This window comes from Muntiacus reevesi, chromosome 5 (assembly GCF_963930625.1).
Source record: "Muntiacus reevesi chromosome 5, mMunRee1.1, whole genome shotgun sequence".
Lineage (NCBI taxonomy): Eukaryota > Metazoa > Chordata > Mammalia > Artiodactyla > Cervidae > Muntiacus > Muntiacus reevesi.
Window position 1 is genome coordinate 3,162,581 of NC_089253.1, and position 17,039 is coordinate 3,179,619.

Consider the following 17,039-nt stretch of genomic DNA (forward strand, 5'->3'; position numbering starts at 1 on the left):
GAGGATGAGAAGGCTGGATGGCATCACTGAAGCAATGGATATGAACTTAAGCAAAATTTGGGAAGTGATCAGGGACAGTGAGGTCGGGCATGCTGCAGTCCATGGGGACACAAAGAGTTGGACATGACTGGGAGACTGAACAACAACAAGTATGTGTGTACACACACACACACACACACACACACACAACTTTGAAAAAACTAGCTTAAAATTTAACATTTAAAAGATCTTGGCATCTGGTCCCATTACTTCATGGCAAATAGAAGGGGAAACAATGGAACAGTGGAACAATGGAAACAGTGACAGACTTTATTTTTCTGGGCTCCAAAATCACTGTAGATGCTGACTGCAGCCATGAAATTAAAAGATGCTTACTCCTTGGAAGAACAGCTATGACAAACCTACATAGCACATTAAAAAGCAGAGACATTACTTAACCAACAAAGGTCCATATTGTCAAAGCTATGGTTTTTCCGGTAGTCATGTGTGGATGTGAGAGAGTTGGACCATAAAGAAGGCTGAGCGCCGAGGAACTGATGCTTTTATACTGTGATGCTGGAGAAGACTCTCCAACAGTCCCGTGGCCAGCAGGGAGACCAAACCAGTCCATCCTAAAGGAAATCAATCCTGCATATCCATTGGAAGGACTGATGCTGAAGCTGAAGCTCCAGTATTTTGGCCACTTGATGGGAAGAGCTGACTTGTTAGAAAAGACCCTGATGCTTGGAAAGATTGAAGGCAGGAGGAGAAGGGGACGACAGAGGATGAGATGGTTGGATGGCATCACTGACTCAATGCACATGAGTTTGAGCAGGCTCCGCGAGATGGTGAAGGACAGGGAAGCCTGGCGTGCTGCAATCCATGGGGTTGCAGAGTCTTTCATGACTGAGCGGTCACTGAACAATGACGATGCATGTGTATGTGTAGTTAGAACTTTTAAGATTATCTTAGCGATTTTCAAGTACACCTCATAGTATTGTTAACGATAATCACTGATGGTGATCCCTTTCACCATAGCCCAACACTTGCCTATATCTGGAGACATATATTATTGTTGGGGCCTCCCAGGTGCTGACTGCTGTTGATGTTCAGTGGCCGAGGCATGTCTGACTCTTTGCAACTCCATGAAATGCAGCGCACGAGGCTTCCCTGTCCTTCACTACTGCCCAGAGTTTACTCCAACTCATGTCCATTGAGTCAGTCATGCCATCCAACCATCTGGTCCTCTGTCATTTCCTTCTCCTCCTGCCTTCAACCTTTCCCAGCATCAGGGTCTCCTACATTTTCTTTGCCCATCATTCTTTGCCCAATGCTGACAGACACTTCAGTTGTTTCTACATCTTGGCTATAAAACACAGTTCTTAATGAAAAGTATTTACAAAGAAGAGTCAGTCACTGCAGCATCAGGACGTTCAAACTTGAAAGCTAATTAATAATTTAGATTTGGAACTCTCCAGCATGAACAAAGGAATTATTCTGGGTAAAACATGCACAGAGCATCCTAGATTTCCCCTGAGAATCAAGAGGGAGGAGGCTGCACATCTCAGAACTTCTCGACATGGTCTTCCACATTCCCCGGGCTTCTCTCCTCCCCTTGCTGTTTGTTCATCTGCTTGGCTTTCCTCTGCTGTTTCTAAACACAGAAGGATGATGAATCTCAATCTTAAAGCTAAGGTGAGCAGGCATTTGCTTTATAAGCCAAGGGAAAGAGAATGAAAAAAAAAAAATGTATGCAATGTAAAAATACTCATGGAATTGGGAGTATGGGGTTCTTGTCCTAAGGCTCTCAGTGATATAGCTAAGAGTTTTCCTGAGTCCCAAACCTTTTTTTTTTTTTTTGGCAGACTGATACCCTCAGTCCCAAGGGAGTACATCAAGGGGCTTCCTGGTTTTATTCTCAGCCAGATTAATCTCTGGCTACCAGCATGTATTCCTGAGCACTAAGGATTAGTTAAGTCAGAATGCTCAAAGAGCTCTGAGTAGATACAAGAAATAGCAGTGAACAATTAAGTCACATTCCTTGTCCTTGTGGAGTTTCTGGACTAGGCACATGAAAAAGTACCCACGACACTGTCATGAGAAGCAGGGGGCGACAGGATGAGACAGTTGGATGGCATCACCGACTCAACGGACCTGAGTTTGAGCAAGCTCCCGGAGAGAGTGAAGGACAGGGAAGCCCGGCGTGCTGCCGTCCACAGGGTGGCAAAGAGCAGGACACGACTCGGTGACTGAGCAACAACAAGGCTGCAAGAGTGCCGTGAAGGGAGCGGCGGGCGCACCACGAGGAGGGCGCCTGTGTCTCAGAGGAGGTGACCTTACACCGCAGCCTGTCCTGACCTCCACTTCCGACCTGAACCTTCTGGCCTGTGCCTCAGACTCCAGGCCCCGCTCAGGGCTCTGAAAAGACCGCCTTCTGTTTCCCCTTAAAGCTAGCTCTCCACCCACCAGCGTCCCCGCTCGGGGTCCCCTCCCAACTCGGTCATCCCCTCCTCAGGCCTTGATCTGGGTGCCAGCCCCCATCCCCATGGGGCCGTTCCCAACTCTGCTCCAAAAGACAGTCTGCATCCTCACAACCCCCGTTCATTTTCACATCACCATGCTCGTTTTTTAAAAATAGTGCTTTGCATTTTGTAAAAACAAATTATGAATGTGTTTACTCTAATTTTTATAAATGTGCTTACTCTAATTTTTATAAATGGGTTTACTCTGATTTTATAAATGTGTTTAATCTGATTTTGTCTGTCATTACTTCCAGACCATTAACTCTATGGACGTGAGGACTACACTCCGATTCGGTTACTATCTCACAACCAGGCCCATTGGAGAGAGGCAACGGTGGCAGGCAGCCGGGCCAGCACCAAGGAGGCTCCTGTGTCTGTGTTCTTGTCTTCTAAGAAGATTCAAAGGACCCTCCAAGGGACCAGGATTAGGGTGAGGCCAGCAAGGGACCTGTCCCAGTTATGAAACTTCAGAGGGTGCCCAAAAAACCACCATAATCTAGACAGACACTGTCCTAAGGCAACGTTTTTAATGATAAACAAAGTATCGAAATTCTAAATAAAGACAAGATCGGTATTACTGATTGCTCCTTCAACACAGTATGGTGAGGCATGGCACAGCTCTTGAAACATTTTTCCCGTCCTTACAGCTCAGAACAAAAAGAACCTGCTGTTTGGTTTCTGGGTGACCTCACAATGTATGTGCAAGGCACTGGTGATGGCTTCTCAGGCATTCCCTCCCTTATTCACAGAGAAACACCCTGAATCATGAAGTTTCCCATAATGTATCTATGGGTGTGTGCATGCTAAGGTGCTTCAGTGGTGTCTGACTCTTGCAGTCCCATGGGCTGTAGCCCACCAGGCTCCTCCGTCCGTGGACTTCCCCAGGCAAGACTACTGGAGTGGGCTGCCATGCCCTCCTGTAGGGGATCTGCCCCACTCAGGGATGGAACCCAAGTCTCTTGTGTCTCCTGCATTGGCAAGCAGGTTCTTCACCACTAGCGTCACCCAGGAAGCCCTATGTACCTATAATATAATGCTTTACCTTTACAACATCCATAACATGTATCTAATGAGAGGAGAAATACTGGGTACATGTGTCCTGTGTGTGAATGAGCATGTTTCTGCAGTGTATAAAGGTCACTGCCTTGCAGTGTGATTCTACATTTCATCTATTTGTCTCACTAGCAATGGTTCCTTTGAACTGGTAGCAATATGCTCTGTATCATGGGACCCTAAACACAGAAGGATATACTTTCTAATACTGTTTTCAGACACTTTTCAATTTCACTTGAGTGCTCTCTCACCTGCTAAAAGATCACTATAAAAAAGTGAGATCCAAACCCACAAACACTCCCAGATAAGGCAGCAGCACTCCCAGCCCATTTATTTCTGTGATTCTGACAGCTGCATAATTAGTCCAGCCCTGCAGCCTGCCTGTGGGTCAGTCAGACCCAAGTGGAACAAAACAATGAATGGATCAGTGCTGTGATTCAGCAGAGACCTGATTTCCCAAACGGCACCTCCCTCTGAAACACATCACTCATTAACTAGAAAATAAAAACACATCAACAAGCTGCCGGGAACAGACAAGAGCTTAATTATCTATTCTCTCTTTAATGTGTGGATTCAATATTTACGCTTCCATTTCTCGAACCTCTAAAAGAGATTCAAAATCCATTTCCCAGGACTCACTTTACAGAGCACTGCTAAAATTAAGCTGTGCCCAAGTATCCAAGACAGGCATCACTGGAGGCAAAAGGAAGACAGACAACAGCTGCTTTTCAAAGCTGGTTGAGAAGTAGGTCTCTGGCAGCAATAAACCCTGGGCTAAAGACAAAACAAAGCAAAACATATTTTTTCTTTGTGTTGCACTACCATAGCTCTTCTTGTTTAGTGTCACACTTTGAAGGACCTCCAGGCTTGCAGATCAGGCATGAAAAGTTCAAGATCAACTAGCACTTGAAGCAACGGCAGAAACACATCCCTGCACCAGCCAACTTCCCATTCCTGATCCTCTGGACCCCCAGGGAAACGTGGGTTTGATGTTTGGCCAGAGAAATGCATGGTGACATCACACCAGTGTTGACTGTTCCCCTAGTTAAACGAGTGGGGCACTCGCTCTCCCCTCAAATAAGCAGGAAGGCAATGAGACCCTATCTGCTAGAATTTGAAAAGGTTTGACCAAAACAATCTATGTAGTACTTTCAGTTCATTCCATCGTCAAATACTTCCAAGCCCCTCCTCTCTTTCAGGAGCAGATGGGGAAGTTAGCATTTCCAAGGACATGAGGAGCTTATTTAATGGGAGCTGACAACAGCCCATAAAACAGCCATGCATGGAGTCCTGTGGCTATAACACTGAAGACAACTCAAGCTCAGAGATGCGCTGTGGTTTCCCCCAAGCTGCAGAGCCGGCCAGGAGGGGAGCCAGGCCCCCAAAGCCCCGCATGTTCCCTCATTCAATGTTCTTTGCCTCCTCAGCACTACGGGAGCAGCTGTCAGGACCAACTGGAAGACCCCATGGGTGACGGGGTGCTGGGAACCCTCCACGTGTGAAGTGGTTTCTGAAGCCGCGGGCCATGGGGCAGAGCACGCACCCTGCGGCGCAATCACGCGCCAGCACCACCCCATTCAGGCGTCAGTCGGAGCCCGGCTGCGCTCTAACAGGTCCGTGCCCTGCGTGGGACAGATGGAGCCACGCCCCAGCAGACCCCTGCATGGAGGGTCACAGGACTGGAACAGAGGGCAGTCTGCACGTCAAGGTTGTCAACCAATGTCATCTTAATATGGGGATCTGTAACCAACCGTCTCAACACATGATGATAAATAGTTGCAAATGCTGCTTCAATTCAAGTGTAGCGAGCAGTCATCAAGGGCCTGCGCTTGGACCCCAGAAGGCAGGCGCAATGCTGGTTGATGAATTTTGCTGGATGAAAGCAATGGGCTAAAGGCTGGTGGAATCAGTGCAAGGACTCCTGTGTCCTCCTCGGGCCGGGCTCAGCTGTCCGGCAGTCTGTTCAGAGTCCAGACGGTGCAAAGTGCTGCTGCCGCTTGTCAGTTCCCCGAGTAGGACATCACACCATATAAAAAAGCCAAACACCGAAAACACCCCTGGGAAAGCCAATGAAAAAGTGCTGTCTTTCAGAGGACAGTCACAATGGTCTGCACCACTTAGGGTGAGGGACACAGATGAAAAGTCTCTCTGCTGCAGCTGGGAAGGGCAGTGGCAGAAAAAGATAGGGGAGCAGAGGCAGTACTGGACTTCTCAATTTTCATGGCAAAACACAGAAGACAAGTTCGCCCTCACTCATATGAACTTTCTTCCCTACTGAGTAAGTGGTGTATACATTACAGCTTGTGGAAATTAAAAAAAAAAAAAAGTATTCCTTAAGAAGAAATCATAGAAATGAACTTATTTACAAATGAGAAACAGACTCACAGACTTAGTTGCTGAGGAGAAGGAATAGTTAGGAAGTCTGGGATGGACAGGTACACACTGCTAATATTTAAAATGGATAACCATCAAGGACCTGCTGTATAGCACATGGAACTCTGCTCAATGTTACGTGGCAGCCTGGATGAGAGGTGAGTTGGAGGAGAAAGGATACATGTTTATGTATTGCTGAGTCCCTTTGAGGTGCACCTGAAGTTGTCACAACCTTGTTATTCAACTATTTGTTGCTGTTTACTTGCTAAGTCGTGTCTGACTCTTTTGCAACCCCATGGACTGTAGCCCGCCAGGCTCCTCTGGCCATGGGATTTCCCAGGCAAGAACAATGGAGTTGGTTGCCATTTCCTTCTCCAGGGGATCTTCCTGAACCCAGGCATCGAACCCATGTATCCTACGTTGGCAGGTGGATTCTTTAAGGAAGCCCATTAATCAGCTATAGTACAATCCAGAATAAAAAGTCTAAAAAAAATTTAAATAAAGAAAATGATTCCACAGAAAAGGCAACTGTATAAACCTACATAGTCAGGGACAAAGTGTACAAGTAAATGTCAGAACCTGGAAAGGGCAAGGGAAATGCTGCTTCCAAATATAGATTAATGGGCATTGTGGCATTTATTATTTATCAGTTAAGCCCTGTATGGTTCTACCCACTGCTTCAAATCCCTACGGCAAAAATACAATAAAATTCCATTAGTTAAAATAGTTAGAACAACCGACCTGGAATACCACAGTCTTATAGCATTGTTTACCATGGAAGAAGAAAATTGGAAACCACCTAACAAAAGGCAGTATCTGGGGGAAAACTAGGGGTTTTCTTCTGGTGATAAGTAAGAGGCTTTGGAGAAGAAGGTGATGCTTTTTCTCTTACCTGTCTCCGTGAGAGGTAAGTAAACTGCTGGCTTAATTCTGACCCAATGCTCTAATACGATGTTTCAGTTTGCTCATCATGATGTTGTTATTTAATCACTAAGTCATGCCGACTCTTTTGCGACCCTCTGTCCAAAAAGACCTTCTGGACTTTCCAGGCAAGAATACTGGAGTGGGTTGCCATTTCCTGCTCCAGGGGATCTTCCCGCCCCAGGGATCAAACCTGTGTCTTCTGCATTGGCAGGCAGACCCTTTACCACTGAGCCACCTGGGAAACCCGATTTTAATGTAAAATTATATTAAGTAGAGTGCTGTTCTGGGAGATCAGACTAATTTGGATGAGGTCTTTTTTAAAGTATATTTTTTAAAAAATGTATCTTGCTGCACTGGGTCCTGGCTGCAGCAGCACACGTGGGCTCTCAGGTGACCAGGCAGGATCCAGTTCCCTGACCAGTGACGGAACCTGGGCCTCCTGCATTGGGAGTGAAGAGTCTTAACCACTGGACCCCCAGGGAAGCCCTCTAGATGAGGTCCTTTTGATGATTTTTTTAAGGCAAGGACACTGATATCCATCTATCAGTAATTCTCTCCCATTTCTCTGGGCATGCAAGTTGGGCCTGGTCCTCACTGCAAAGGAGCTCACATGTAGTACCAGAAGCTCCGAGGAGTGGTCACGGCCACCCACCTGCAGAGCCAGCTTCTCAAAGCTCACAGGTGGAAGCCACACCAGGCGATCGGTGTGGTATTCCCATGTGAAACACTCTCACATTTCCTCTTGACCTGTTAGGATTTATACATCATATTCATCACCCACCGTGTCTACTTCAAGGAGGTTTCCCGGGTGCCCCCACTCACGCAGCTTTTGGACCTTCTCTGACGGCTCGGGGCACAGGGCCACAGCGTCACAGAGACAAGGGCTCCAGCAGCGGGCAACACAGAGAAAGTCTGTGCTGCTAACGGAAGGTCGTTCTAGTCCTCATCTGCAGGATCTCCGGGTTCACTTGCCTTGCCTCTTGCCTATATCATATCCTTTACTCCGCCTGCCCTTACTCTTAGATCTGCTTCCTGGAACAGGCCTGCACTTCTTCCTCCTCTGTCCAGAAAGTGGTGACAGTTCTGCCTTGGCCCTCACCTCCTAGCTGCATACCATGACCATCCTCTGCGCTTTAGTCCAAGGCAAACACTGGAAAGAGCTATATGCTCTTTAGTCATAAGACAGTTTCATCACGGTGCTATTTGCCAGGGCACATGCACAGAAAAAGCACCAAATGCTCAGAAGTGGGGGTTGATTGAATGAATTCCAGTGCATCCATACAACAGAATAGTATGTAGTCATTAAGTAACGTTTGTTGTTGAGAAACATTAACAGATAAAAATTTACCCACTAATGATAAAAATAGATTGTAAACAAGATGCATAGTACAATTCCATTTTTAGACAATTTATATATGCACATACCAAGACAAAGATATGAAGAGCTATATGTCAAAGTATTAACCACACTTATCTCTGAGTAGTGTGATCATGGATTTCAATGTTCCCCATCACTTTGCTTATTATTTTTATAATTTGTTTACTATCTGCACTTATGGCTTCTACAATAAGAAAAGAAGAAGTTTTGTGCTGTTGTTTGGCTTTATTTTAACCGTTATTAGAGGAGGGAATGATAAGGAGGTGAAAAAGTTGGGGTGAAAAAGTTGGAAATTACTGTTTTTGATTACAAATTATACCACACATGTGGTAATGAATCATAGCTTACTTATCCTTTCATATGCTAGGTTCGCATCCCCAGAGAAGCTATAATTTTCACAAGTAATAATAATGTTATTTACTCAGGAGTAATAATTATTACTCCTGTTTACCAAGAGAAAGGTACTACTTCAGGTGCTTGATATGTTCCACTTATTTAATACTTATAGAGACCCTATGAAGTAGATATTTTTATTTCTATGCTTTTTAGATGAAGGAACCAAGTGGTGGAGAAATTTGCCCAGGGTCACTCAATGAAGAAGTAGTAGAGGCAAGAGTCAGGTCCAGGTTTTACAGAATCACATAGGACTGAAAGGGTAAAAATCTCATCTGTGATTCTCAGAGCCCAAGGGCACTTTCCTGGTGGCTCAGTAGTAAAGAACCCACCTGCCAATGCACGAAGTGTGAGTTTGATCCCTGGGTCCGGAAGATCCCCTGGAGAAGGGAATGGCAACCCACTCCAGTATTCTTGCCTGGAGAATCCCATGGACAGAGGAGCCAGGAGGGCTACAGTCCATGAGGTTACAAAAGAGTCAGACACAACTTAGCGACTAAACAACAACACAGCCCAAGGGTCCAACCCACACAAGACCACACAAAGCCTTGTTTCCCCATCTATAATACACTTCTATCTTATCTGTGCATGTGTTTGTAAAGTTAGTCGTTCAGTAGTGCCAACTCTTTGTGACCCGATGGACTGTAATTCAGCAGGCTCTTCTTTCCATGGAATTCTCCATGCAAGAATATTGGAGTGGGTTGCCATTCCCTTCTCCAGAGGATCTTCCCGACCAGGGATAAAACCCAGGTCTCCTGCACTGCAGGCAGATTCTTTACCATCTGAGCCACCAGGAAAGCCTCTATATTATCTCTACTTATTTATATATAGCTGAACTAGAGCATTATTTCTTCAAGAAGCTTTTTTGTGTTGCTAATTAAGAGTAGGCATTGATATATATTTGCTAAATAATAATAAAAGTTAAAATTTATTGAGTATTTATTGGGATACAGGTATCCTTCCACCATGCAGGGTAGGTAATTTCAAGATCGCAAACTAAGGAGTGGAGCCAGAGTTTAGATCCTAGCTCTGTTTAGGTCATCTCACTCGAGAATTCATGATTTGTACCACCAGTCCGTTAACAGAATTTGTGCTGAATAGTAGCCCCAATGAAAAACGCCACACTCACAAAATGAAATTCTTTCCACCCAAACTCACACCATATTCCCAAGCTGGCAGAAGCAAACTGTCAATGTTTTCCTCGATTTGATTTCCCAGATCACTGCCTACAGGAAGCCATGCTTCAGTCTGGAAAACATCAGCCCATGAATTAACAACATAATTACCGCGTGATATCAGCCGACACTGCACAGTAGTGAACAGGTGTCCTGGCAGAGAAAGATTAATGAAGTGACTGCAGCAGGAGCTTGTCAGAGCCACAATTTCTGGTAACAGAGAGAGTCATCATGTTGAAATTGCAGGGCCTGGATAAACTGAGAGTAGACTCAGAGAATTATCTTGACTCTCCCAGCCTAAGTTCAAACTACTCCCTGATTTTTAGAAAATAAATGTTATAACCGTCACATTGACAGAAAGGAAGAAAGTATTTTAACACTCTAGTGTCAAGGATACTCAGAGATGTGCCCCAAAGCACATTCTCGTGTAGTAGTTGGTCTACAGCCATCCTAACTCAGCTTCCATTCAGATCCTGGGAGGTTGTGCATTCCTGAATGAAGAGCACGCATGGATCCCAGGTTCTGTGACAGCACGAGCTCCAGCGCTGAACAAAACTCACCGTGGTGGAAGATCGGTCAGAATCCCCTACCCTGACTAAGCCTTAGCTTTCTTATCTATACAATGAAGCAATGAATAGACCGGTAACAATTAAAAGAGATAATGACTATTAATAGGGCTTGGCCCATGGAAAACAGAAAGAAAGCTTGTCTATGACTATTATCGGCTATTTTCTAATAAATACATACACACATACTTGCTTAAATTATACTGCATTTGAAATTTTTCTAGCCCTCAAAGACCAGAACAACATTCCAGCAAAATACCTTTCTTTAAAATTGCACATCCAACTGTCTGTCAGGCTTCCAACATACTCAAGGGCCTACCCTAAGTAAAATTAAATGTTATCCTGACAAGGTTAAACGAGGTTTATGGATGTCTTCCTGCTGATTTTCATTAACTCATGAAGATTTACCCAATCATGCTCCCTCTCCGTTGGGAAAACTTGATACTGGAGCTGAATGTAACTGAAACAATCAAAGAAATAGAAAATGTGTGCCTACAGGTCTCTTATCAACTGATCCGCATTCCAGATGAGTGGATGGGAGTCAAGGAGAACTGGTCACACAGAACTCCTGGAAACAAGCTCAGGAAGACTTCCCACCGAGGCCACGTTGGGAAGGACCCGCATCCTTCGGAACAGTGGCCACCGGTCACGTGCGCTCCTGAGTGCTTGATGTGGGGCTGTCTGAACCGCAGAATGTATAAGTGCAAAACACGCTCTGGATGTTGAAGACTGAGTAGGAAAAAATGGTAAAAATGTACGGTACCTTTAACAAGATACTTTAATATAACTTTGATATTTTTAAGATTAATATAACCACTAGGTTAATAAGTGAAGTGAAAGTGTTAGTCGTTCAGTCATCTCTGACTCTTTGTGACCCCATGGACTGTAGTCCACCAGGCTCCTCTGTCCATGGAATTCTCCAGGCAAGAATGCTGGAGTGGGTTGCCATTTCCTTTTCTAGGGGGTCTTCCCAACCCAAGGATCGAACCCAGATCTCCTGAGTTGCAGACAGATTCTTTGCTGTCTGAGTCATCAAGGAAGCCCAGTAGGTTAGTAGAATCTATTATTAAAATTATTTTTACCTGAGTTCTTTTTTTTTTTTTTTTTTTGGCGCATTTAACCAGAAAACTAAAAATCACGTAGTGTGACTGTCTATCTACTGGATCTACTATCTATCTATTGGATAGTGCTGATTCAGACCATGAGGTTCACAAGTCATACATGGTGTACAACATTTTGTTTCCCTTAAATGGGTGATCATTTGATGGTTTATCAGACAGTTAATATGTGTTACAGTGAAATAAAATTGGGATAGGCAATAAAATAATACCCTGGACAAGAGTCCTGGTCAATAAATGTTAGCTATTTATGTATAATTCTTATGTTGAATAAGCAAAAGTGAGTTGAACAAGTTGAAAAGTAAAAGTGTAAGCTGAAATAAGAAAAAGTTCTTTGGTGCAAGATTTCTCTGAGCTACTGCTCTACTTGATATGAAATTTGATACTCAAAAAAGATGTGGCTAGTGATTTTTAGACTCATTTGCTCACATGTCATTTTTATCCTTTTTTTTCTTTTTAAGTGTCTTAAGGGACTTTTTTTTTTTTTTAATGTTTTGGGAAATGACTCTAGTGTTTACTTGGACTGCAAAGAGACAAAAAAGATGAATCTTCCATTTAGAACCAGAGAACCTGAAATTTGATTAGCACAATTAAAAAATCCAAAGAAAGTGGAAACAACATTTTGCCTGGCCTAACGTACACAGTACACTGTGGTACATAATAAATAATTTATAGCATTTATTTTTATTAGTGAACAGTATGAAATGCAGCATTTGAGCAATAATTTCTCTTACTCTGACTGATTCACTGAGCCCAGGCTCTAAGGATATCTTTTGATTAATTTCCTAACGTTCACATCTTCTCAAAGCTGACTTATTCTGGGTGAGAAGACAGCTAATGAGCAGTGATGTGAGTGGTAGTGGGTAGAGATCAACAATAAAACAAGGACATCAATTTAAGGTTACCACAGTGGATGTTTATAGGGAAGTTATCACCTGCCCTCTTGTTAGCTATTTCCATCAAAGAACTGATATGCGCTTGTCTCCTTTAGCATTAACTGAATCAGTGTCATTACAGCACCACCCCTGTGGATCCTTGTTCCCATCATAGTACTACAGCAACTTTACATGCTTTTTAGAAAATCTCTTCTCTGCTGTAATCTTTTTTTTTTAATATCTAAACAATAGTGCTTTATTGGTAAAAGGTTAGTTTCAATGGACACAAAATTGCTGTGTAAAATAAGTTTTCAAAATACATTTTTATAGGTAAAGTTTTATCTCTTAGTAAAAAAGCAATTACCTATTAGCAAAGGTATTTAGATTGGGTCAGCAAAACAAAAGGGGATTTGAAAGTGTAGGCCCACCCACACCCATGCATCCATTAGGTGGCAGCTGGCCCTAAGTAGACTGCACGGGGCTTACTATGTCTACCGCTTTCCAGTACTGCCACCCCACCCCCTTTTTAAAAAAACAGCTTTTACTAGCATAGTTGATAAATGCCAAAATAACCCAAATAACTGGCCCTGCATGGAGGTACCCTCAGGTCATGGAACACTTCTTGGAGAAAACTGTACAATGCACCTAAACCTATAGCTCTTGAGCACTCGAAATCAGTCAACAGTCAAAGGGCAGTCGGGAGAACACCAGATGGCTTTCTGCAGTGCACCTGGCCAGCTGTCACCATCTCCCTTCCTTCCTGGGTGTCCTCAGCCCTGGAGCTCAGCGCTTCTCCACGTCACCATCTCCCTTCCTTCCTGCATGGCCTCAGCCCTGGAGTTGAGTACAAAGAGTTTACTGACTCTCACCGCATAGGTAAGAATCTTATCTGTGACATGAAAATGGCAGCTCATGGGTTTTCATGTAGAACTCTATCAAATGTGGTTTGTGGTGAGTTTTCTGCATAATGGTTTAAAAAAATGACCTCAGAATTGAAAGACTTGTTAAAAAACTCACCCCTAACAACCTGTTTTTAAAAAAGCTATTGAAGTATAAACATGTATCTAATTAGATTTCTTTTCATTTGGTAAACAGATAATGTGCAGATGAATTAACAGTATGGAGTTATAGCAGCAAAACCAGTTTTGGATGTTGTGCTCAAACAAAAGTAAGGCAGGAAAGCAGGTGCCATAGTTTGGTGAGAAATGGACTTATAACCAGACAGCTCATCCTTCTGTGTTCATGTCTCTACTGCTCAGGATCATTCTCAGAAATCTGTATGTTCTGGAAGTAAATCATGATTAGTCGGTTAGGCCAGTCAAACCAAATCTAGCTACTAACTATAAGTGCTGACTGGTCCCTGGGAACCAATTCTAGTGTTAGTGGTTACCTAAAGTGGAAGAAGAAGGAAAATGGACAGTTTACCTCACAAAATATAAAGTATAACATCACAATGAAATGTAAATGCTAAGGTACTTCATACAAAATAACACATCAAAAGTTAAAAAAAATATTAAATTCTTAGGCACAGGCACTGTGAAATGTGGACAGGCACCCCTCCAGCAGTCCTGCAAACATGCAGCTGTGTTACTCACGGGAATATTTATCTTGCAAAGTGTTTCCTCACCTTGCCATCACCATCGCTGCCCTGCAGCTGCAGCTGCACTTGATCACATGCAGTGATCATCTCTTGCATGTGGAGGAGCTCAGCTTCCTTTTCCAGCAAAATCTCGTCTTTATTCATGTCCTCATCTTCCACTTTTCTGCCACCTCTCTTGAGCCTCTCTGACCGGAAATTCTCATAGTGAAGGTCCTGGGTCACCTCTTGGAGATCCTGCATGTGAGTGAGGAGCATGGTCCTCAGCTTTAATAAGTCCTTGTGCTCCGGGTTCTCCACCTCCAGGATGCCCCAAGGGTAGAGGTGGCCTCTGACCTCCTTGCCTTTGGCTTCAATCAGCTGACTGGATCCAACCACAGAGAAAGGGATGCTGGCCTTGAGAAGTCTAGTCTGCTCTTTAAAATCTTCATTTTCGCCAGACTCTGCATCAGGAAAGTGATAGATTCTGATGTCATGTTCCTCGATTTCATTCAGAATCCTTTTCTTCGGGTGCTCCCGCTCCTTCAGTGTGAGCGTGTAGCCTTTCTCAACGACAGGCACAGTACTCACCTTGCTGTGTATCACCCACACAGACGCAACATCCAATGGCTGAAGTCTGTGTCTGAAGGGGGAAATGAAGTGAAAGCAGCAGTGCACCCTGTTACCGACGATGCACCTCTGTTCAGATCACTCTCATCCTGCAGGCGCTGTTCAAGCTGCCATCAATGTGGGAGACGACTTTTAAAGCAGTCCCTGCCATTGACAGCGTCCCTGAGGCCTGGTTTGTCCACCACGGTCAGACGCAGCGTGACCCCTCACTCTTCAGTTTCAACAGTCAAAGCCTCAATTTGGACAGTTCTTGAAATTTTCTCTGTGGCTCCAAGTAAGACTCTTTCTGGGTAGAGGTCAGTCAGCAAAATGAGGTTTATGAGTATCGATTTTTCAAGACCCAATTCACCGACCACCACTAATGTGAATTCAAAACCTTTTTTCACTGATTTTCGATGAACTTGATTTGGGAAGATTTGCAAATCCAGGAGTTTCTGGATTTATTTCTGGATTTATAAACGGAGTTGGTTGTTCCTTAAGACATCTTTAGCAAAGTTTCGTCAATCGCGGACTCACCGGTGAACTAAGACCGACTGACCGCATGCAGCACACCCACCCAGGGCCCACCCTTGGCTGTAACCTTTACTAACCACCGCTCCTGAGTTACTGATCAACCTGTCCTCAGCGGCAAAGATGTCTATGATGCTCTTCACAAAGACTAAGGACTTTTATTGATTTCTATCTGCCTCATGGTAGAGACTCCTAGGGGGCTCCCCAAGTGGCGCCAGTGGGAAAGAATCCGCCTGCCGATGCAGGAGACAGAAGAGAGGAGGGTCATCCCTGGGTTGGGAAGATCCCCCAGAGATGGAAATGGCAACCCGCTCCACTGTTTTTGCCGGAAAATCCAATGGACAGAGGAACCTGGTGAGCTACAGTGCATGGGGCCACAGTGAGTCAGACAGACTGAATGACGAAGCAGTAGGAGCAGAGACTACTAGTGCCTTGATCATTTCCTTGAAGGTGTGTGTATCACTAAAACCCGTGTTCTTCCAGCTGGAAGGGTATCCTACTGACAGAGACCATCACTTGCATGCATTTTGACATCAGTTCCAACCTTGTGAAACAAAAGACCAGAATGAGTCTGGAGGAAGCACACGCCGTTTACAAGTAAGAGCTCAGCCACAGACAGTGTGTACAGATAGAGCCCTAACGCACATCGGCTGAGACCACACCCACAGTCTGCCCAGACAGGCAGAACCACATCCTAGTGGACTGTTCTCCTTCCCCCTCTCTCATCTATCCATCAGCCTAACTATCTATATACTTTTAAAGACAACTGCTGAGAAAATAGTGCTATAAAGAGTCAGAATTGTTCGGAGAAGTGTTTAAAAAGACATACGTTCAAAATATTCCCTGCCCCTTTTTCACTTGTGACCAATTCATACTAGGCACTTTCACAGCTTAGGAAAAGAAAATACACATAAACAATTGCTGGGGTCTCAAAGTTTTTGTTGCAAAAAGTTAATGTAGCCTCCAGCTAACTTTTTTCCTCCCTTATAAAGAAGTATTTTTTTAATTTCTCGCCCCTGTTCATTAATTTGGTTCCCAATCATTCACACCCCTCTGTTTCATATGATGGATGCTACCAAGAAAAATAAAAGGAAAATGCATTATTAAATTTCAGAGAAGTATCTACATGCGTGTGATAAGGAATATCCAAATATCACCACGCTCACATAACTAATGCTTACTTCCCCTCATTCAAAAAGGGCTGCTTCTTGCCTCCTTTAATGTCTTTCATAAATTTGTTCTCCAGGGAAGGCTGGCTGCTGTTAATTATGCATATCAACTCCCGCTGTGCCAGAGGAAACTTAATTATTCTAATTTTCAAGGTCATAGAAATATCCAAAGGTACCAGTTTGACAATCCAAAGAATACCCGAGCTCTAGGGAATCAGAAGCAGGACTTGCCGTGGAAAGCTGGTTACACCCTTATCCACAGAACGGTGCAGGAGGTTCGCTAGCTTCCCAACCTGAGTTAAATTGTTCAGGACGAGCTCTCCCTGAGTGACCAGCCAATGACCCTGGCCATAAATAGGAAACATTTCTTTTCAACATGCAGGGAGGGCAGTTTTCTTTCTAGGGTCCTTCAAAGCTGTAACTTCTTTCAGACAGGCAAGAGTTTACCTTTGCAAAACCACTTCAACCTTTGCTTAACCATTGAGGTTTCAGCCATGAAGACAGAAATGAGAGGAAGAAAGGAAATGCTCTGCAGAATTTCAAATAAAAGCTGTTCTACAGTTTCTGGGAAAAAGTAACTCCAGAGTATATTTCCAGAAACTGACCAGCAAGAATCAGGATCCTGTTTTAAATTGTCCTGATTTCTTGAGGAATCCTTAACCAGAAGCCCAAGATTACAGGATCTTCAATATTGTAATTAAAAGATGAGTTTCTAAACAATGCACATCTATCAGATAATAATATTTCAAGGGAACATAACATAAAAAATGAACACACTCTCGATTTAGCAAAGGATAT

General features: G+C 43.9%; 1 protein-coding gene and 1 pseudogene across 2 annotated transcripts in view; both read right to left on the reverse strand.

Annotated features, from left to right (window-relative positions):
• Positions 1 to 17,039, reverse strand: part of FAT3 (FAT atypical cadherin 3) — a 624,278-nt gene that overhangs the window by 510,011 nt on the left and 97,228 nt on the right. The window lies entirely within an intron of this gene.
• Positions 5,445 to 17,039, reverse strand: part of LOC136168686 (septin-2-like) — a 28,815-nt pseudogene continuing 17,220 nt past the window's right edge.